The 24,294-nt window shown below is 39.0% G+C and overlaps 1 long non-coding RNA gene across 2 annotated transcripts in view; it reads right to left on the reverse strand.

Moving 5' to 3' along the window:
• LOC115793719 (uncharacterized) overlaps positions 1-24,294 on the reverse strand; it is a 90,361-nt gene that overhangs the window by 38,240 nt on the left and 27,827 nt on the right. For both annotated transcript variants that reach the window (XR_004021123.1, XR_004021122.1), the window contains one exon: positions 18,968-19,017. This is a non-coding gene — a long non-coding RNA (uncharacterized LOC115793719). The remainder of the gene's footprint in view (positions 1-18,967; positions 19,018-24,294) is intronic.

The following is a 24,294-nucleotide window of genomic DNA, read 5'->3' on the forward strand; positions in this document are numbered from 1 at the left end:
TCAACGCATTATTGAGTCAGCCAAGTAATACATGTTGCCTGGCTTTAATGTTCTCTGAGATTGCCATTTCTCTTCCTGCCTAGGCCCCCATCAAACTTTTCTGTGATTTATAGGCCACAGGTGCGTGCAAGTTGCAAACAGTTTGCTCAGCATCTTTAATAACTCAAAGACCTTTAATTAAAAAAAAAAAAAAAAAAAAGACACCATGGTCTGTCTTTTGAACAGAAGAACAAATTCTGTTGACTGCAGTAAGAAATTATTAGTAGGCAATATTTGAGAGAATGAATGTAATTTTATAGACTTGTGCTAACATCATCACCCATGCCATTTTCTGTCTTAACATAACTCTTGCGACACAGCATGATGTGACTGTATTTTACCATGTACTCTGACCTTTATAATACATGTTTGAAGTTGCTTTTTAATCTGAAGCCAAAATTACTGTTATGTCATGGTATCATCACTTCTTGTATTCCAGTCTACCACTAGAGTCAAAAGACGGTTGTTATTTCTGCACCTGCGCTGTTTTCCACCTTCCCGACCTTCCATATACATGCATGAAAGCAGGAGGTGGAGAGCAGTACGATTCAGCATAGTGCAAAATGATGACAGACATGACATTGAATAAATTAGACAGCTGCAATTTTGTGTACTACAATTCCATTGTCCTTAGCAGCCAACTTACACACTGTGAAATATCCATCCATCCATCCATCCATCCATCCATAACACAAAAAGATTTCTGTGCTTTTGACATAACTACTTAAAATATATTTTGATGCTTTTCTGAGGCTGTGTTGTAGGGCTGCGCCCAAGCGGGTCAACTCCCCAGCAGAGAAGGATTATGAAATGGCTTTGCCTCAGAAAAAGTTTTAGTCAGAAGTGATGAAGGATAGAAAATACTGGGAAAGTCCAGTTCAGGCAGATGAGACAGAGTTCTGCTTTAATGATGACATGGCTTTAGATCAGTGAGAGGCAGATCAGATAAGAAGCAGGCAGTAAGCAGGTCGCCTGTGATCGCTCAGCACATGATCTCTCTACCTCAAATTAGCAGATCATTTCCTTGCACTGTACGGTGTGACTGGTAGACAGGAACAAGCAGGCCTGTGAAAGGGGAATCCATCGTAAAGCAACTGTTTCTGATAAATAAAACAGGTGAGTTGTGGCAGTGATTCTTCGTGTGTTCCAGGAATGTGAACATATCTTGACTCAAAAACATTTCAGTCATTGTCAAGGTGAACCAAAGTTTTCTGCTTTTTTTTTTTTTTTTTTTTCTTGACAACTTCTGAAAAAGAAAACTGAGAAAAGGTTTGTGGGTTTCAGACAAGGCTTTACTATTCAAGGAGATGTCATGATGACATTTAACATTTTCTGTATGTGTGTGTGTACCATCTGTGGCACCAAATAAAGCCCACGCACTCCCCTCACCTGAACTCTCCACACTTCATCTGACTTATTTTTTTTTCAGTTTCTTTCATCTTTCCCCACATCAATTTTTCTGTGGATTTCTTATATCAGTTATGATTAATCAATTTAAAGAACATTAATCATTTCCTAACTGTGAAAAGATTTTAAACCAAAATTCACTTGACTAAGCTTCAGCTCTGCTTCCAAATATTGGTCCTTTTGGTTCATAAGCCAGTATATATCTGGTATATAACAGTACACAGTTTTTTTTTGTTTTTTTTTTTAATTTCAACAAACAAAAATTGAAAATAATCTACCTCATCTACTTTGCCCTGGGGTATACCAGCCACAACAAACAGATTTCTCATGCTTGTTCCATCACTGTGTGCACAATGAACATAATATGGAGTCACACACACACACTCCTGCAGAATTCTGCATATTTTTAGACTATACAGTAACAGGAAGATGTACCTGCTATTTACAGCTGTGTGCAAGATTCAAATTAGTTTTTCTCTCAATGTTAACGTTCAAAGGTCATGCTCATCTGCTCTAAATGCCATGCTCACAATGTGTGGAACATCAGGAAATGCACCAAAATTGAAGAAAGAAAAGTGACATTTTGAGCCAGGTGGTTAATTTTTACTCAGTTTACTGCACAATGGCAAAAAAAAAAAAACAAAAAAAAAAAAACACACAACTCACTACTGTATGCGGTTTCAACTATAGAAAATTCTGCTGAGAACCACACTCAGTCATTAGTGGATAGAGTTTGCTGGCTCATTTCTTTGGTTATCAACGTGAAAGTTTCCAAATTTAAATAAGTCTTTTTTTTTTTTTAATATTCAGTTTAAATAAGGCTGCTATTTAATGGAAATTCCTCTGGAAAAAAAGAAAAAAAAAAATCAGCAACCTAAATCTTGATCCACTAACTTTCAGACATTTATCTCCATTTTCTATGCAACGGGCACCAAATTACAGGCTTACATTAGAATTTACAAGCTTGTAAAATTAAGGATTACAATTTTATTCCCCAAGGTGAAGGTTGACATGCTCTTTCAAAGGTTTTGCTATCCTGTAAGGAATACAATTATGGCAGGAAAAAGGTCCATTATTGAGTCATTACAGTAAATGTAATATCTCATGACTCAAAAAGACTTAAACACATTGAGTCTACTGCCACTGATATTATCCTTTTAAACACATAGAAAAAAAAAATTCCAAGAACATGACATCAGTCCTGAAAACTAAACTGGTTGGCTGGAAACAGAACGAGGCTAGTTACGTGGTAAAGCGTACAAATGATAGTAGATAACATGTGCTCACAATGCTGCATTAATCTGTGCCAGAGACCACCAAAGCACATAACCATGTTTTGGGAATAAGAGTCAAACTGGTCAAGCTGACCTATTTTCTGTAGCCAGCAGTGGGTGGTTCATTTGTTGATCAGCAATTTGATTGACCAGGTTGGTGAAAGCAGCAAGATAAGAAATCAGTGCCCTTTGGTAACCAGTTTCATCAGCGAGATGCCAAAACCTGAATGTCACGTATAGTTAAGATAATACTTTCTGAATCCACAGAAACATGTCGGGACATAATGCGAAAGGGGAAAGTTTCACTTTCCTTTTCAAACAATACTTGACTGTTAGCTGTCTGAATATTTAAAAGATAAATCTTTTTTTAACCAGTGACAGGGAGCAACCAGCAGAAGGAGCGATACCCAAGATTATCTCACCGAAGTCACTAATGTTTAACCAAAAGCATGAAAAAGAACCGTGTCATCCACACCCTAATCCCTGTCCTATTCTTTCCAAAGGCTTTAAAAGAAGCATGAAATCAAAAGAAGTCAATGTTTCCTAAAGCATTTCAAGTTATTTGAAAAATTAATTGAATGACTTAATAGTCAGTAAGGCTGAAATTTTGAATAAATTAATTTGGAATTAAGAATTTAATGATCCATGAACACCTGTAAAATGGGAGATTGTAGTTTTACTTTGGTGGCAAAAACAAAAATCTAGTGTGCACACACAGCAGATTTATAATATCTGTCAAGTTGACCCATGAGGTTTTCTCCCATGTTTGCCAAGACCTGTATAGTCTTACCATTATAGTCAGTGTAGAAAGGCATGATGATGGATATAGTGCTGAATGTGAGAGAGACAAAGTGAGTATGTAGGTTTGTGAGGTTTGTGTGTTTCTCTGCGTGCAGTGTATACACTCAGATGCTGGGTGTGAAGGTGTATGAGGGACAGGATGACTTAATGATAATAATATCTCATTTCCTTAGCTGGCCTTGCTTCACTGCGGGATCCCTGCCTGATTTCCTTATGAAGGTTAGGTTGACACAAACAGCAGACTTTAATCCACACTAATGGACCCTTCTACAACAACATAAACTGCTCTTATGATTAAATTCCAATAAGTTTTGAATTAAAATTAAATCTTCACTTGAAAAATGTCCTGTGGAAGGACTAAGTGACCCAGTTATTTTAGGACATCTCTGACAGATATAAACACTGGAACAGTGATGTGTTTTTAATGCTGTTATTGATTCAACATCACCTTGCATGGTGGCCTTACATAACCTGAGCATGCACAGTGGACAAACACATTACTTTACGTCCAATCCTCTCTTCACTTTACCCAACCTAACAGTTACTTTAGTTTAGAGTCCATCCTAAAATTTCCTCTCAAAAGATATATTAAAAAAATTGAAGCTGTATATGAAAACGCTAAACTACATAGGCAGCAATATTTCATGGTTTCTCATGCACTGGAAAGATTAATAAACAGGATTTGTCTTGTCCACATTTGAGTTCTGTGACTGAGAAACAATCTTTGGCTTTGCAACATGCCTTTACCCAACTCCACTGAACATATGAAGACATAAAAAACAAACCCCCCAACAAGGCGCCACAGATGGCTATCCTCCCCCCGATTTCTTCCTGTTAAAAGAGAGTTTTTCCTTCCCACTGTCGCCAAGTGCTTGCTCATACAGAGTCATCTGATTGTTGGGGTTTTTACTTTACAATATAAAGTGCCTTGAGGCAACTGTTCTTGTCATTTGGCATTATATAAATAAAATTGAATTGAGGGTGTTAAACTTTGATTAGGAGTTTTGTAATTCTCTGCTTTCCGTTTGCTGCATCAGGAATGTTTACAGTGTAAAACAGCCAGGACTCGATTGGTCCCTAAGACCTTAAATGTTGTTTTATTGTAAGGTAGCTTAAATCAGCAGCTGGTTAGGAGAAGCTTGGGTCAAACTGATATTTATTTTTTTCTCACTGTAACCCTTTAAATAAAAGGAAACATTTCCTGGAAAAACTATGTACGACAGACCTTGCTGGAAATTTATCCGAGCAAATAGATTGTTCCTAAATAGGAACAGCAACCTCGTCTTTGGCCAAGTTTAAATCAAATGGCGCGTCAGCAGCTGCAGAATGAAGTGATGCATTTAATTTCATATCAGTACAATTTTAATGAAACTACAGAGAACATATTTCAGTTCAACAACAAATAAACAGCTATCAAAGCAAAACCACAGAAGTAGACATGATTTTTCTATCCCTGCATAGAGACCCCAGTTTGCAAGTATTTGATCTGCAATGTTTAAGGTTAAAGTGTGGAGACACTAAAATAACCTCAAAGCTGTAATTCCTCCTTCAAATTTAATATTAGTATTTCCTAATCCAGAGACTTTAACTTCTCACTGGACATTAGTGAAATAAAAGGCAGATTTAATTATCCAAAACAACTGAAAGTCAACGATCACTTCTTCAAAAACAGACAGCTGTATTATCATTAACGCAGAACAACTCGAAACCACAAGAGTATAACACGCTGTGCTTTGATGCCCACGTGCAGAAGGTATCGCCCCAGATCAGATGAATACGGTTTCAATAAAAGCACCGTTGTGCCCATATTGTGCTGTTTTATTTGGTATATATAGGAATTTCAGTCCCCCCCTCCCCCCGCCCTTAATCTATGGAAGGACCAGTTCAAGACAGACATGTTCAGAGAGATAGAGAGAAAACAAACAGCAAATAAAAGAAGCATGCAATTAATTCACCCAGTAACCCAGACATATATTTCAGTTTTTAGATATAAAAAGTTCAGACATTTTTTTAATCTTCACTGTGCAGAGATTTTTAAAAAAGCCTGCAGTTTGTCATTATATTCATCTGCTGAAGAAACATTTCTGGGACCACCTTGAACATGAAGCTAAGACACATTTGAGCAAGAGCACTTCTGCCACATACATCACTGTAAAAACTGCTCTTCAGCTCACTCAAGCATGAGGTGGACACTTCAAATGTCAAAGGCACAGGGAATGGCCTTCACAGTGAAGGAGGAGACATATCTATAGCTGCATTTTTTTAAAATTCAAATAGCTGCATAAAAGCTTTCACTAGGAAGTTTTTAGTTTAAAACCGTGTCAATTATAGCTTCAGCAAAAACTATTAAACCTAAGGTGGTGATATCTGGTAACTTTTTATTTAGTCGGTGAGCTGCCCTTAAATGAAGAAGCAAAACTAATATAAACACTTGATTTATTTTTAAGTGGAATTATTCAAATTAAGTAGGGCTCACTTGCTTTAGCACACTACATTAACTCAGAAAATTACCAGCTTGTTTTGTACTCAGCAGAGATGTTATATGAAGAATTAAGTAAAGAAACATGTCTACTTTTTTTTTTTTGTGAACGCACTGGCGTGTTTTATACACTGCACGGCTAGAGGAACACTGCTTTAATTAACATTTGCATAACAAACTTGCTCTCGTCACTGCAGCAGTCTCAGCCATGGTGGCCTGTTTTAACACACAAGCACTCGAAACCACAAATCCACAACAATCAAAATACAAAAGTAAAATAAGGATCAACACTACCAGCTTTGGACTTGGACATTAACAGTCTTTGTAATCAGTTCTTGCCCTTGCTGGTGCATAGACAGTTCATGCTCAGTAAACTCAAATTCATATTAAAAAAATGAAACAAGTGTTCAAGGAAAATGTGAAGAAACTTTAATGTAAACAAGCAAACTAACAACAAACAAAAATATTTAAAATTGAGCAAAATTAATAAGGACAGTAAAGTGGTGACAGCAATTTATGCTGAGCAAGATATCACACACCTCATTTCAATTTAATACAGCAATAACAATTTCTACAATTCCTTAAATGCCAAAAGACCCTTTAAAAACCTGTTAAATCATTTTCACTAGTCAAGTCTGCCAAAAACTAAATACATTTACACACAGTCACAACCAGAATCATGTTAAAAATTATTTTGTCATTTTTGTTGTTGTTGTTTTTATCCATTTAAACTGTACTTGCCAGGGCATTAATCTTCATGCTGTAATTGTTTTATTTTAAAGGAGTATAAAGGAAGAGATTTGTGAAATATCTTTTACAGGAGCAAAGCATAAATTAATGTTTCCCTAAAATGACACTAAATTATTAGTTGGTTGGCTGGGTTAGTAGTCCAATTATCCTTTATTTTTCAATACACACTTTATACATTTATTTTGTGTGGTTCATAGTTACAGCAGCTTAAAGCTCAGGTTGCCGAGCCTCACAGCCAAAGCGTGAAATGCAAGTAAACACAGTCCAACTCCTACACCCACGTTAAACACCTCAAACGTATGCCCTGCACTGAGCTACCATTCAACCTTTAACATTTCTAATATCTAGTTTACGCTGACTTAAAGTGAGAGACATCAGTGGGGTGAATATTATCTTCCTCACAACCGCAGGTGACTCAGAAACACACAAACACACTCACGCGAGAATAAAGATCTGAAACTTTATATATTCAAAGTTCAAAGAAAATGAAATTCAAACACTGAAGTTGATTTCACAGTTGGGTGCTTGTTTAAGCTTGTTCAAATCTGGTTTTGACTTTTCCTGCCATATTTCTTCTGTTTATGTGCAGAAGCATGACTCGGATGTTGAATAACTGAAATTTACCTCAAAGTTGTTCCCTCGTCCATTTCTTTCTTTCCAGAATCAGTTTTAGCTTTCAAAGTTCAAAGTTGTGTTTACAGAAAAAAGAAAATGACACAAAAGATTAATAATTCTTCTAAACAATTACGCTGCAAGACACTAACCTTTTTCATTTGTTGTTCAGTCATTTTGTCGAGTTTAATTGGAAATGAATAGCAGTTACTATAAGTGCAATATGTTCCAAAAAAATGTAATAAAGTATCTACTGCAGTATCTAAATATTTAAAGTATCTTTCACACCTTCTGCGTTTGCTTCTATATATTTTTAAATCATCGATAATTCCTGCGCTTGTGAAATTGACTGAATTTCCTTCTGTGTGTATGAAAGTGTGAGAAGGAAAAACAAACCCAAAATGTCAAATGTCTGCCTTCACATCACACAGGAAGCTTATCAGGCTGCGACCTTTTGATAACTGGTTCTTGCTGTTTTTTGTTGTTTACAGGGTGAATTTTATGCCGGTACACAAAACAGACACGGGAAATTGCGAGAGTTATTGTTATTTTAGGTTTTCTGCACGTGACGACCTTCATTTTTTTTCGCAACAATGAAGCCATTTTTGTTTATGAAAGATGTCCGAAGTGCTGTTTTTATTTTAAGCACAGACAATATGAAAGCAGGCGACAGATCACGGTAACTCCTTTGTAATAGCCAAATAAAATGAGCTTCTGTCGACCTTTTTTTTTTATATATATATATACTTTTTATTAATATTCCAAGTTCAGTGATGGGCTACTGTAAGCAGACGTTAAGCAGTCTGATAAGATAACGCGTTTGTATAGCTGGTGGGAAATGAGGTGCTAAAAACAGGGACGCATCGAAACCCCAGACACCCACTCTGTCCTCGAATCAAACTGAAGTACGACAAGATGTGAAGTGACCAAACGGAGGCCACATTTAGGTTTAATTTCATTCACCCTTTGTCCCTCTATTTCCCTTCTAGGTAAATAGTTGTTTTGCGTCTCAAAGAAGACGCGGACATGCTATGAATTTTGCAGGCCATCGACTCACCGCAAAAACCAAAGTCCAAAGAGCCCAGAGACTTGAGGAGTGGGGAAATGGGGCTAAAATACACATGTACACGCTACCAAAATAAATAAAATAAATCACGTTTGCATGACTGATTATTTAATCACACTGAGCAACAAAAAATCATCCTGAAAATGCAGTTGATTTTATATTTAATTTCCAGCACCAGCCGACATAAAACGGACGCTTCATGCTCCTTACAAATAAGTTTTACTGCCCGCTCCCGCTTTCCATAAAATCTGCGAGACTTTTACAGCAGCACTTATAATTATGTAATTCCTTTATGCCTTAAAAATCTCATCGGGGTGCATAAATGTGTCTACAAAGTAGCGCGCACAAAATTTGAATTATGAATAGTGAGATATTTAATTGTCAAGGATGTGTGTAACACGTAGGTCACGTGGGGGGATCGCAGTATTTTATTTCACTTTGGTAAAAGTGAGTTTTGACATTTGCTGGTGTTGAAAACGTGGAAAGAAAAAGTACAAAATGACCGCATTTTTGCGGTAAATGATGCGGGCTACAAGAGGATGCGAGAGGAAGACCGTTGTAAATCATTTCAGAGCAAAACTGCTCGATAATGACAGATGATGTAGACTATGTGAATTTTATTAAATACAGTTACTATGAGGAATGACAGATGTCACAACCAAAAACAGCATCGCAATTCCCGTTTAAACTATAATCACAGGGAAGAAACATGGACGAAAACCCGCAAGTAAATACGTTTAAACTCAGCGCTGACAGCCGCAACTGCCCTATCAGAACTTACCTGGGCAAATTTGGATTAAAAATTAAAAATAGTATATACTGTCCGAAAAGAAAAGTTGGATAAACTTTTTTCTAAGATGTGACAATAGCCTACAGCTTCAGTCACGCAGACTTGATATTAATGTTGTGATATAGTTCATGGTCGTACATTACACTCATATTTAATCGAAAGTCAAAAAAGGCGTCGAAAATAGCGTTTTAATTGGCCTAAAATATGTTTTAGACGGAGGGAAGTGTGAGGACTGCAGAGGAGAAAACAAAGACGAAAGACGAGGCTTTTTTCTGTGGGAAGGAGTCTCCCTCTAGTGGATAGAAAAATAAACTACAATCATCTATCGCCTCTTCCCTTTTTCTGGCTTTCACACACCCAGTGACATTTACCGAGTATAGCATGACCTCATATTACTGTCAGTTACCTAGGTTTCAGTTTCTGTAACACCCATGCAGTGAGAGCTGCTCCAACCAGGTAAACAGTCCACGCATGATGACTTACTGATGCAGTGATGAGGGGGAAACAGTGTTTCCTGAAAAGCTGTTTCTCAGCTTGATCAGCAAGGCTAAAGGAGTCAGAGCTACATATTAAATCACTAGAGCAATAAATAAGAATGTCATTCTCAATGATGTTTGACTACCTGAAGCACAAAAATTAAAATATATTTTGAGTTTTGAAAAGTGCAACAGTTTTTTGCTCTAACCTGTGAAGTGAGTTAAAAATGTTGTCAACCTGAGAAAATCCAAATATATTCATTTTCTAGTACTTTCAACAGGTGTTTTGTTGTGTCACCAGCATTTTGGGCTTAAAATGAACTCATCCAAGGAGAAATTAATTCATTTTTTGCTCTCCATCCAACCATTTTCTTCCACTTCTCCAGCTGAGGGTTGCGGGAGCACAGGAGCCTATCCCAGACATCACAGGGTGAAAGGCTGGGTACACTGTGTACAGGTTGCCAGCCTCTCACAGAGCTACACAGAACCTGACACGCATTCATGCTCATATTCACACTTATGGACAATAAAGAATCACCAAGTAACCCAGCATGTTTGTCTTTGGACTGAGGAAGGACGCCAGAGCACCTGGAGAGAACCCACGCAGGTACATGAGGAACATGCAAAGCCCAGATAGAAAGCCGTAAGCTGGCCAGTGGTGTCAAACCCTTCTTGCTGTGAGTTGACAGTGCTAAACACCTCATCACCATTCCACTGGATATTTTTGATTAATCAATGGGAAACAAACTTGTCAAGTCTGACTGTGCCACATGAGACCTCTGCAGGCTTTAATGTAAACCTACCTCGTTTCTAGGAGGACAATAACTTGACATTTCTGTCGTGGCTGCTGTTGTTGGAACCTAGCTCTATCCCACCTGTCACAGGCTGAGAGTACAAATCACAAGCCCATCACAGAGCCAATGGTACATGTTTACCTTTAATGTGTGCTGCTAAACTGAGGATATAGTTCACCTCAAAAAATGAAGTAATTATGGTTTATAATTTCACAAAGAAAACAACCAACTTAAAAAAAAAAAAAAAAGCATTAATGTATGCTTTGTTTCCCTTTAGCAGCCACATAGTCACCTCATCTATATACAAAAAAAGAAGTAAAGTATGAGTATTTACATTTATGTAAAAAGAAAAAAGTATATACAGCACTAGTCAAAAGTTTAAATATGGGTGAGTGTGTCCAAACTTTTGACTGGTATCATACATACATATGAAATTACTTATTTTCTGTAAAATGAAGAAGATCCTGCACCTGCAGGCTGATTTGAAGTCTCCTAAACTCAGAAACATCAGCTATGTTGCACTATAAAACACTGACTGCGCTGTTGATCCCTCTATATATAGCCTTTATAAACAGATGTTTCCATGGGGGAGATGAGTTCTATCCTTTAACGGGTTTAATTGTTACTACCATCAATTCCCAGAATAAAGACCTGCAGTACCTTCCCACACGGCTGTTCTCTCTACACGCCCTGCCTTCACCCGGGCATCACTGTTTGTTTTGCAGATCACGCAGAAGAATAGAAAGACCCAAAAACAGTCATCTCACATTTAAAGCAGGTAACCTGACACGAAGTCGAAACTGTGCGGTTCAAATGGGGAATCAGAGGGTGACTATGAGGGCGGCAAAGTTACAGTTTCTTTAGTTCGGTACCAAAAAAAAATGAAACAAATATGCACGTTTTCTGTCTTCAATTAACAATACTAGTAATATGTATACAAATTCACTATTAAGTAGTTGCTTATTAAACCACATATTGCCATTTTACTGGCTCTTCAATAGTGATTATAAAGCACTTACTAATAACTTACTCTGCAAAAGCATATTCTCTAGTTTTCCCTGAACAAGCCATCAATTATTGATAATAGGCTGACAAGTAAGCTTGACAGATTTTTAGCAGTAATTAGGAGGTTACTGACAGAAATCTCTCAGTTAATAGCCTCATACTGTAAATGTAGAATATAGTCATCATTAAATAGTGCTTTATAATAACTAATGAAGAGCTACTATTCTAAGCGTTGTACAATGTCTAGTGTGATTATGCCCTAATTTTCCAAAGTGACTTGTACGAATTTATTAAAATTAGTCTTTTCTGATAAACAATGATATCAGAAGGGCAATTTTTTTTTTTTTGCACAACCATTAAGCATGTTTTATACACTTTGGTTTGCTGCAAAATTCTTTAGTGTAAGCTTTGTCTTTTGAATAATTTTGTCCCATCACATTTTTTAAAAAACTATTTATTTTTGGTTTATAAACCAGTTTAATTAATTTGCAAAAATGACTCAAAAAAGGCTTGTTAGTTTCCTCACAGCATGAGCACATATAGTAGACTAGAAGTAATCGTCCAAACACAAAGCACACATCAAATTGTTACATCTGAGAACTTTTCATGTTTTTATTTTACATTCATTTGAAAGCCTGCTCAAAATCGTCATAGTTATTATAGTATTTAGAGTATAATATTTAGAAGATAATTTTTTTTTTTTTTAAAAAGCAGCACAACATGAACTTGTAAAAGGGAACTATACTGACATTAAAATGGAAAAATGAAGCACAGACAAGAAGCACCACTAGAGGCTGACAGTGCTTGTACCTTATTTACAGTAACTATCCTGGCTTCTTTAACCGAATGTGGTCATAGTAAAGGATCAACATGCGGCACAAAGCAATTTCAGGCTGAGGCGGGTTCATTTTAAAGAATTATTTGAACCCCGTAACCTCTGTATTTCACCAAGCGCCGTCTCTAACAGAAGAACAGTCATTTTTCTCTGAGAGTTACCAAAAATAAAAGCCTACAAATGAGACAGCTAACCGTAGAATATGAGCTTCTGAAAACATCTTTGTCATTTGTCTCTTACAACTCCTGAGTAATGAACAGAGTGATGTTTGTGGCATTCTTAGTCATTTACTGTATCTTGAAGCATAATTCATGATGAGTAAAGGTGCAACAGAACACACACGCCCACAAACTAGTGACCTACTACTGTTTTCAACTTGACAGGATATTCAGTTTTAACATTTATTGATCTCAAACCTGACATCTGACTCACACACACCCTTATCCTGACTTTTGTGAAGGGTTTATCGTCATTTAGGGACACAGAAAGCTCGCAGCCAGCTCAGAACCTGTCCTATAGTGCACACACACCCTTGCAATACTGCGCACACACACACACACACACACCCTTCAAAAGAAAAAAAAAAAAAAAATCACTCAACCTTTTTTTTTTTTTTTTTTATTTAAAGGATACTATGTGGAGCCCTCCAGTCAATTTTTCATGTGAAATAATAAAAAGAAATGTAGGAGGCTCTGTTCTACAGGAAATTTCAATCTATTATAATACATTTTCACTCTAACACAATGATATTCATTTCTATTAAGTTATGTAGCACCTTGACCCAATGACTGAAAAACTGTACAACACTGACTCGTGAATTTCTACAATGAAAGGCTTTTTAAGGACAATGTCATGGTTTCATGTTAAGACAAACCAAAACCAAGTTTGATTCAAACCAATACTAAACGTACGTGCACACACTTGCACACATGCATACAAAAGCATTTTTCTAGTTCTGTCTTACGTTGTTTTTTTTTTTTTTTTTAATCGTCTTTTTATAACCACTTGTTTTGGTCTGTTCTCGTTTTCTGCATTTACTGTAACACACACAGGATTAAAAATAAAAAACAAAAAACATTCGACTCACTCGTTTCTAGTGAATCCAAGTCAAAACTGCTCTGGTATGCACTCTTCTGCAGCTTTTTTGTAGCATAAAAGTAAAAACAGCATGGATAAAACATTTGTAACTAAACCCTAATAGTACAATAAATAGTAAAATTAGAGTGTATTGTACAGTTCGTGTACTTGAATTAAAAATTATTCCTGATCTTTGAATCTTTGAATCTGTTTCAAAACAAGGTGCATTCACTCAAAGTCCTCCTCACGCCAACCAAATACTAAATAGATGATAGATTGTGATGAGGCTGTTCTGTCAACTTCTACTTCCTAATGAATAATTGTGTTTTGGCGCTATACAAATAAAGCTGGATTGAATTGAATCTTATGAAACACTGTGGAATACAAAAGCTCCAACACAGCTACTAATGTGAATCAATAAAAGATATTTTTAGTTAAAGATGGGAACTGAATTGATTGGTCAGTGATGTCAGGATCAGTACTGCTAACTTGCAGTATATTGATAAATCAATTTTAATATATGTACTGATGTGTAAGTGTTAACTCAAGAGGAATATATTTAAAAAATCTAAATTCAGTGTAGCCGCACACAGAGAAAAATAGCCAATCGCTGTCGAGGGAGACATGATGCGGAGTCATTTTCTGTTCTTCAGTTGTTACTTTAATTTTCTAGATGACACATAGCAGGTTCTCACTTCTTCTATAGCTGTTCTTATCTGCCATAAACAAGCCTTTAAATATATAAGTGTAAACCTGTCAAGTGCATTGAAAAGCTGCTGTACTTTGATGTGTACAATCTTAAACGCAACTGAAAACTCTTAACACTTATATTTCTAGAAAGTAATGCTAAATTTCAGTAACCCTTAACTGTGCTTATACCATCAAAACTAATGTAATACCTTGTGCATAGTTCAATGAGACATTTTAATAATCACTATAAGTGGTATTTAAGCAGGAGTAACTGAATATTGTGCTCCTCGCCTCAACTCTGAATTGGATAAGTGCAAGAAGATGGATGGATGGATGGATGGATGGTGAATACTCTTTGTACAAGCAAAGTAAGCCCAATACTTGCTGCCAGACTGACTGACCAAACTGTTTTCAAATATATGTAATGAGCTGTCAAACATAATCACTGGCTGAATTATGTTCTGAGTGAATTAAGAGCCACATCTTTTATATTGCACTGAGGCTGCAGAGTCTTGGTGGCAGTACTTTAACTTTAGATTTATGGTCTACATGCAGGGAAAAAAAAATACAACACTTGTGCCAAGTGTTGAGGATCTTGCTGTGTCTCAAGACCCCAACCTTATTCTCCAAATAACTTATAAATGATTAATCGTATATAAACATTTTACATACTGCATGTCATGTCTATGCATTTTTCCTTTTGTGTCATTTAACAGTATGAAATGACTGGGTTTAATGGTCAGAGACCGAGTGTCATTACTCAGCATCATATGACAGGAAATGACACAAAACAGCTTACAGAAATTGCCTTGTTATTCATCCCATACATTCTTCTACCAAGCTAAGCCTAAAAAAAAAAAAAAAGCTTGCAATGAGACTTATTTAGGTGAAAAGAGTTACACTGAAGTTAACAGATGTTTTTGCAGCTTCCCAGATACTTCAATTAACATTCCTTCATTACATTCCCATTAAAACATATCTGCACAACTTAGATCATACAGTACGCAAATGTACTTTACAGGATGCAGTGTCTGAATAACTGGATGTCTACATATAATAGGAGTAAGGACCACAAGGGGCTGTTTCCACCATTCACATGCTACAAAGCAGCTAATTAATTCCTGTTAACTGAACAACATATTTTAGAGGACTCCTTCGCCACCACAATGATTCTTTGTTTCCTGCCTGGTTTTGTTGTTATTAATCCATACCCTACATACATGATTAATGAACGGTTTAGATGAGTGTTTACCAAAGTATGAGGTTTGAATGACAGCTACCTTAAAAACAGTAATTTTTAAATGTATGGGGGTGGGAGAGTCTTTCGTGTTTCTCTACCCGGCAACAGAGAGCTGAGTCATCTCTGTCACAGCCCTCCCACGCCTACCCACGCTGCACTGCTCTCAGTCTCTCTCTTGGCGGTGAAGATGCATGGCCACGGACACGATACCAAAACTAACTGCATCACTTCATCCTGGCCCGCAGGTGACAAAAACATACATTTACTGTAAACGGGGGGAGCCTTGGCGGAACAGGGCTGGCATAGGTGGATGAGAGTGTATTGTGCATTGTGTGTGAGTGAGTGTACCATCTGACAATACATGGAAACTGATACCACTTATCAAACATTACGAAAAGTGCGTGGAATGAAAGGAGTATTTGAAAGAGCAGAGAGCAAGAAAGAGAGTGAAAGATATGTGTTTCTATGTACATATTTTGACTGCAATTTCATACAGCCATGCAGTCCGAAGCACTTCATATACAAGACTAGTAATGTGCAGACCAATGAAGTAATAATTAAGACTTAACGAAGGTCAAGGTCAAACACATCACTCCAGTGTAGTAGAGAAATGGTGTTGCTAATGCGTTTTTGTCATGTTAACAGTTTAAAACTGTTTAAAAAGAAATATCTTTAATGTTAAATGATGATTTAGCGTATCTGAATCTTTTCCGCTTCGAATCTGTGGTCCCAGTAGATACAAAGCCAAGCTCCTCCAACAGCATTCCAGAAGTCTACACTAACAAATTCTAATTAAACATGTTTGATTAAATAACCCTGTGTGACATAACTGCCTGTGGGCAGTTTATTTAGTTTGCACAGCTGTTCACTTTATCATGTTTTAATTGGTTCGACTACTCAGCTGACTTCCTGGTTTGAGGCTGAATGGATATTTTTTGCATGAAGCAAGAATGACAGGGTTGTAACTTCTTGAGCCCAAATTATACTTTCCATATCCATTGAGCCACAAGGATCTGAACACTAGCATTAAATTCTCCAACTGCATAGCTCAGAGATTTTTGAGCCATGCCTTGACATCCACAGTATGCACTAACAAGACTCAGTGTATCTGCTGTGCATCTGCCTGTATAAAGAAAACTCAGCATATTACTTCACAAACACGCATGCTCAACAAACTGTCCATCTGTCCAAGTGACAACAACAAAAAATAAAACCCCACACAGCTAAGTAGTCAATAGGCTAAATTAGAAAAGAAGGCTTTTCTGGAACTGTATATGAAAGCTGGATATTGTTACATCAATCTGTGTATTTTTATTGTTGCTATTTTGTTATTTGGATGTGACACGAGCAGTGACTCTAAGAAACCAAGGGAAACTGCACATTCCTACTGAAGCGATTTGCCAAACACAAGCGAAGTTCGCCCTAAACCACACTGTGCAGTGCTTTATCGTCATTTTTGGCAAATGGGTGCCATAATTTACAAAATGAGCATCATGCTGTGTTCAATTGAGACTTGAAATCAGCGATTGAGACCATAAAATCATTTACTGATATCACCGATCAAGGGAGCTGAGGGTAATTTTCCAGTTAATGTCTATAGAACTGGGCTTCTATTTGTAAAAAGAAGAGTCGCCCCTTACTGGTCACCGGAAAGAATTTGAGTTTCAGGCACTTCCACACGGGCTTTACTTGCAAGATTGTTAGCAAGCACCAAGGCTAGACACACTCACCATCTTGCTATCAAGTTTTTCACAGCACTGCAGGACTGCATCTGTAGCTACAATCATAAATACATGTCCCGTTTATTCTGGACTAAATTACCCTTTTTAAAGTTACAGTTTAAGCCATTTTGCCTAAAACTTTCCTGACTTATACAGCTTTCATTGCAATGAATGGGCTCCATGTTGCAACATGGCTTCTGGTGTCTTAGTCTGCTACAACCATCAAAGTGGTCATTTCATGACTTTGCCAGCAGGCTGAGAATCTGAGAGAGACTCAGACAAGTGGACTGACTACAAATATCACTGCTGCTAATCAGTTTCATTCATTCCCATTTGCTAGACACCAAAGTCAAATATGAACAACCACAACTTTATAGCTAAATAATGCACACCAAAGAAGTGAGCTCCATTTGATATGCCTTTAAGTAGGGAGTCACAACTCAAAATGACATAATTTTCAAACTGTGCATTAAGTATACAAAAGTGTGAAAAAACACGGCAACAAATACTCATCAACAGACATGTTAGTAGGCAGTTACCTAGTAGCTAGCCCTATTTTTCATGTTTTCTTCCATTCTTCCTACTCAAAAATTTTAATTTACAAGTTTCCATTTGCCATTGAGTGCAGCATTAACACCAAGTACAGCTGATATTGCCCAATATTATGATTTTGGTCAGATAAATAGATACAAGGCAGTGCTTCGACGTGTTCGACGTGGCTGTCACCACAAGTCGACCAAGAAAGCTATTTTCCAGTTGCAGTTGATGAACATAAATGTATACCTTCATCTTTCAAGTGATAGTTTAATTTATTTTTTTGAATCTATGCATCACTGTACAGTACACACTTACCTATTCATATGAAAGGGCAAGTGCATCCAAATTTTTGACTGGTACTGTTTGTCTGGCACATTGTAATAACACCGCAATCTGTGAAGAAATAAAGTCTACTCAAAAGGACCTTTCTGCTCATTCAAAATGTGAATCTGGAGTGCAGCGTAGTGTTTGTGTTTTTGATTCTGGCCTCATAAGCACAATGATTTTACACAGCCTACAAACCTTGTATGATTTGCGTCAGTGCAGATTGTGAAACTCCCACTAACGTCACTAAGAGACTCATTCTTGTACACAGATCGATCAAAGTGCTTAAAGTGCTCCTGATCTGGAACTCTTTGATGCCCTTGCTCCATGTGAGGACAGCTGCTGCAATATCACCAGGAGATATAACGCCGCAACTTTCGCTTTAGCCCTTAAGAGGTGCGGTCAGTGCGTCACAGTATGATTAAATGACTAAGTTTAGCACAGCGAGTTACATGCCAAGTGCCAAATATAGCCATTATTTGCTGCAACCTGTCAGAATGCCAACAAACCCAAAATATTATTCATCGCAGTGTTATTTACCATCGTTGTGATTCTCCACTGTCAGATTTTACATTACATTTCCTATTTTTTTAACCCATCTCTGCAAAAGGCGAACCTGTGTTTTGCATGCTGTAGGAAAAATAAATCACTCAGTGCGCTCTGTTTTTAACTTATTAACTTCTTTGTTGTTGTTCTTTTTAGTTAAAAGGAATAAAATGAACTCAAATGGCCACGCAGTCAAATTCATAACGTTCCGAAAACATTCGTAATATCTTCAATCTAGTCCTTGATTCCTCCCTGCCCTCTGAGATTGCATTCTCTCCAGTTTTACAATCACTCAACCTATGAACTCTACTTTTATTTAGATTTATTTTACCAAAGCTCTTAAAGAAGACAAGCTTATCTGCAACTATAGAGAAATTACCATCGAATGGCGCACACACATTACAATACGAAAGAAGAGGGTTTCCTAGAACTCTATTTCTTCATAGCCAGATAAACATAAGTGTTGAATAAAAAAAACTAATGTCCAGCTTGCAGTTGACTTACCAGTTTGTCTCTTTTCATCCTCATCTTCATCAGAAAGTCTTCAGTGAAAACTAAAAAGGGCAGAGAAAGAAAGAGAGAGAGGAAAAAAGAAGAGAGAAGGAATGTTTTAATCACTCTGAAGGAAGCCAGTTATCTTCCCACTCACATTGCTGAATATCCCTCACAGACACACAACACACACTCACTCAGACACTCACAAATACACACTCAGGGATGTCTCTAAAGGTCAAGATGAATCAGGAGAAGAGAGAAAACATGAAGGACAGAGACTGAAAGAGTGAGAGTAAAATAGAAAATAAAGATCCAGAATAGAAAAGAAAAATGAATAGAATGTACAGAGAAAAGCAAATGACAGAGGGAGGAGAGAGCAGAGAGAGACTGGAGAGAGAAAGAATGAAATGCATGGCTCGGTTGAGTCATCAGTAACCACCACTTCCTCCAACGCACAGAGCTCTACTAATGACTGGCCAACTTCTGGGTACACACACACACACACACACACACACACACACACACACACACACACACACACAGAATCTCCTACTCAACTTGCCATCTATCTTCTTTCAACTTCAAACTCTTCTAACTCTTTTCCTTTGAAGCAGGAAAAGAGAAGAGTGTGTGTGTGTGTGTCCATCTTTGTGTGAACTCATTTGAATTTAAAAAAGACATACTGGAAGTAAGGCTGTTTAAACTGGTCCTAACTCTGGGACAGACCTCTGGTGTCTGGACCTTCAGGGTTCAGGTGGGGGTTTAGGAGTTTAGTTGTCATGACTGAATTCATCACAAACCCCAAAGTACAAACATGTGTATGCATATTTAGGAAAAAGCCTGAGAAGGCAAGTCATGACCTGACCCTACTGTATGTGTGTGTGTCATGAGAAAATGGCACAACACCCAGACAGCTTTCCCTTTTCCCAGAATTCCCATGGGGTATGGTCTCTAAGCTTTCATTTCATGCACTGGGGAGTTGCATTCCTTCACATCCACACTCTAGAAGACTGGAGAATCCAGGCTGAGTGCCTTGGTTAATTAGATGTTTTTTGAAGCTTATTGATCTGATATGTGTGAGTTAAAAACTGAGTCTATAACATTTAAAATGAACTGATGACATTACAGGCAATGAAACTTACATAGACTCTAGTTAGTTTAAGAGATGGCACTAGATTGAGCACAGTGTTTAGTGTAGCTTTGCAAGACTGAAAGCAGCAGAGAAAAAAAAAGGCTGACAAATCTAAACCTCACTGATTGAATCTTATTCTTGTTTAATGTGTTCATAAGTAGTGTTCTGCCCTCGTTAAAGAGTCCCCTTTCTTCACTAGGCAGACAGACAACTCCTTCCACACACTGTAGTCTCTGTATGATGGATTTATTAAGCACCACCGTTTAGGTTAACAGCATGAGAATGGGGTAAAACTGAAATGAAAGAAGCAAATAATGACAATAATGAACACATTGAACCCCCTTTAACATACATGCTCCATATGTATTACCAGTTTCTTAAAGCCTATTTCACATACATGGCTACTAGCTTGGCTAGCTGAAAGCTATCAACATAACACATTACATACGAAATGCCAGATGAAACAAAAACACAACTTAACCTGGTTAACTGTACAAAATATCCATGTCAAACAAACATAGGCATCTTATTACAACCATACTCACAGACTATGCTCCCTATAGTGATTCCCAGATGAGGATGATAGCAGATACTTTGGCTACCTGAATCCACAATGTGCTCTCTATCAAAGTGCAAGGGAAAAATAAATATGGCTGCCAACGGGTTACAGAGGATAAGCAGAAATGGCGATAATCCCCAAACAGAAAAAGCACCACCTAGTGGCCACAGAAAGAAACATCCCTCCAATCCCTCAGGACAGCACACTCCCTGCCTGGTATCTGAAAGGATGCCACCACTAATGATACACAGCGTGAAGAAAGTAAACTTTAATCGGTCTCTGGGGAGAAGAGTAGGACGGTCTCTGAGACAGGCCGTAGGAAGGTCTTGAATGAACCCTCTCTCATTGTCTTAACCTCAACCTTCCTAACTCTCCCATGTGCTCCTGGAAACATTTTGATGATCATGCCCATAGGCCATTCGTTTCTTCTAACTTGACTTTCTTTCAGTATGACGACGTCGCCCTCGCGAAGATTACGTTCTTCCCTTTGCCATTTCTTGCGTCTCTGCAGGGTAGGAAGATACTCTGTCCTCCAGCGATGCCAAAAGATATTGGCGAGACTCTGTACCTGCCTCCACTGCTTGCGGTAGAGATCTTTTTCTTCAAATTCCCCTATGGATGGAGGAAGTGCACTGACCTTCTGTGTCAGAAGTGTCGCTGGTGTTAGGATAAGTGGGGAGTCTGGGTCCGTGGATACAGGAACCAACGGGCGAGCATTCAATATTGCCGAAACTTCTGCCATGAATGTGGTCAAAACTTCATGGGTAAGCTTTGATGGACCGATCTTCATCAGCATGGAATCAAGGATGCGCCTTGTCAGACCTATCAGACGCTCCCAGCTGCCTCCCATATGGGATGAATGCGGGGGATTGAAGACCCATTTGCAACCACTGCTGCTCAGATATCCCTGCACTTCCTTATCGCTTGTCAGAGACTCTAGCCGCAACTCTCTACAGGGTCCCACAAAATTTGTGCCACAGTCAGACCTTATTTGTTTGGCTGGTCCTCGGATAGAGAAGAATCGCCACAGAGCATTTATGAAGCTTGAAGAGTCCATTGATTCAATGATTTCAATATGAATGGCCCTGGTGCTCATACATGTAAAGAGCACCGCCCACCGTTTGCAGTTTGCTACTGCTCCTCTAGTCCGACGAGTCATGACCATCCATGGTCCAAAGACGTCCAACCCTACAAAGGAGAAAGGTGGGTCTGTACGGAGGCGGTCAACAGGTAGGTCAGCCATCTTCTGAGTCTCCATTGTTCTGCGTAGTCTTCGGCATTTAACGCAGTGGTGGATGATGCTGCTAACTCGCCGTTTTCCACCAACAATCCACAGGCCAGCTGCTCTCAAAGGGCCCTCCATGATATGGCGCCCCTGATGCTGTACCTGTTCGTGGTAATGGCGGATGAGTAGAGTTGTGATGTGGCTCCTCCCAGGGAGGATTAGGGGATTAATTTCGTCTCTGCCTAGGCTCGCTTGGAACAGGCGTCCTCCGATCCTTAGAAGACCAAGAGTGTCGATGTAAGGACATAATCTGTAGAGCTGGCTATGTTTCAGAATGTCCTTTCCCTTTCGAATACATTCCAATTACTCAGCGAAGGCATCTTGTTGCAGACTACAGACCAAAATGTTCCTCGCTTGGTCCAAGTCCTCCTTAAGATTGTGGTTTTCATGGATATGCCAGCCCTTGCAGGCGCTGCCTTTCTTGAAGGTGCAGGCAATGTGTACAAGCCTTGCTACCGCACGGGTCAGTGATCGCCAGCTTGAGAACCTCTCAAACCGTTTAGGGTCTAATCTATCACTGCTGAAACCGGTGGCATGACAAGCAACCTGTGGACGGATGTCAACATCAGCCTCTGGGTCAACCAAGTCAAAGGCAGCAGAGGCTGTTGTATGCCTGGCTGACTTCAAGAGGAACGCTGGTCCTGATAACCATATTGAGCTTGTCAGGGTACCTGCTGGGACTGACCTTGAGCCCAGGTCAGCAGGGTTATCATTAGTAGAGACGTATTTCCACTGTTCTGGGCTGGTTGATCTCCTTATGCGTTGCACTCTGTTGTGTACATACACATAAAACCGTCTAGATTCATTGTGAATGTATCCTAAGACCACTCTGCTATCAGAATAGAATGTCACGGTGTCAAATCTGGTGTCCATCTCATCCTCAATCGCTTCTGCTATTTCCACAGCCAAAACAGCTGCGCACAGTTCAAGCCATGGAACCGTCATCTCAGGGCGTGGAGCAAGCTTGGCCTTACCAAACACAAAGCCAACATCTGTGTTATTGCTCACGTCAGTTGTCTGCACATAGGCAACAGCGGCTATGGCAATCGTGGATGCGTCACAGAAAACACATAGCTCTTTATGTAGTGCCTGGCTGAATGAAATAGAGGTATACTGGTGTGGAATTTTGACTTGTTCCAGCTCTTTCAGAGCATCTCTCCACAGCTTCCATTCTTTATACTTCTCTTCTGGTTAGAGGGGCATCCCAGTCACTAACCCCTGTGGAAAGCTCCCTGAGTAGACTTCTCCCCTGAATGCTTACAGGGGCCGCGAATCCTAGTGGGTCAAAAAGGCTGTTAATAGAAGACAAGACCCCACGCCTCGTATAGGGCTTCTCTGCGACCGACACTTGGAAGGTGAACAAGTCTTCAGAGACATCCCAACTGACTCCTAGAGATCTCTGCACGGGTGGAAAGTCCACGTTGAGATCCAGGTCTTTCAGCCCTTTAGCCAGGTCTTCTGCGGGGAAGGCTCTCATAACAGCAACTCTGTTGGATGATATTTTATGCAGCCGCAAGTTGGAGAGAGCTAACATGTCTTGCGTGTTCTGAAGAAGAGTGATGGCTTCCTCTTCTGTTGGGAGCGAGATCAGACCATCATCAACATAAAAGTTCCTCTCAACGAACTGCCTTGCTTCCATTCCATACTCTCCCTCTCCCTCTTTAGCCGCTCTCCTGAGCCCAAATGTGGCCACAGATGGCGATGGGCTATTTCCAAAGATGTGGACCCGCATCCGGTACTCCACAACATCATCGTCAAGGTCACTGTTGCAGTACCAGAGGAAGCGCAGAAAGTTCCGATGGTCCTCACGCACCAAAAAAACAGTGGAACATCTGTTGTATGTCAGTCGTCACAGCCACTGGCTCTTTCCTAAACCGCAGCAATACCCCGAGCAGGCTGTTGTTCATGTTAGGGCCAGTGAGGAGGACGTCATTGAGGGACACCCCGTGGTGTTGGGCACTGGAGTCGAATACCACCCTTATTTGTCCCGGCTTCTGGGGATGATAAACTCCAAAGTGTGGTAAGTACCAGCACTCTTCATCTGGTTGTAGGGGTGGAGCTACTTCGGCATGCCCATTCTCAAGAAGTTTATTCATGTACTCGACAAAATGGTTCTTCCTCTCTGGGTGTTTCCTGAGCATACGGGTCAGTGCAGTGAGACGATTCTTTACTTGTTCACGGTTATTAGGGAGGCGTTGCCTTGGGCTATGAAAAGGGAGTGGAGCTACCCAGCTATTCGAGTCGTCCTGACAGAATTCCTTCTCCATGATCCTCAGGAAGGCAAGATCTTCCATAGAAGGGGCTGTTCTGTCATCTTCCTTCGTGTAGCAGAAAACCGACTCTCCCATGAGACCTGTTCT

Source organism: Archocentrus centrarchus, chromosome 15, assembly GCF_007364275.1.
Source record: "Archocentrus centrarchus isolate MPI-CPG fArcCen1 chromosome 15, fArcCen1, whole genome shotgun sequence".
Taxonomy (NCBI): domain Eukaryota; kingdom Metazoa; phylum Chordata; class Actinopteri; order Cichliformes; family Cichlidae; genus Archocentrus; species Archocentrus centrarchus.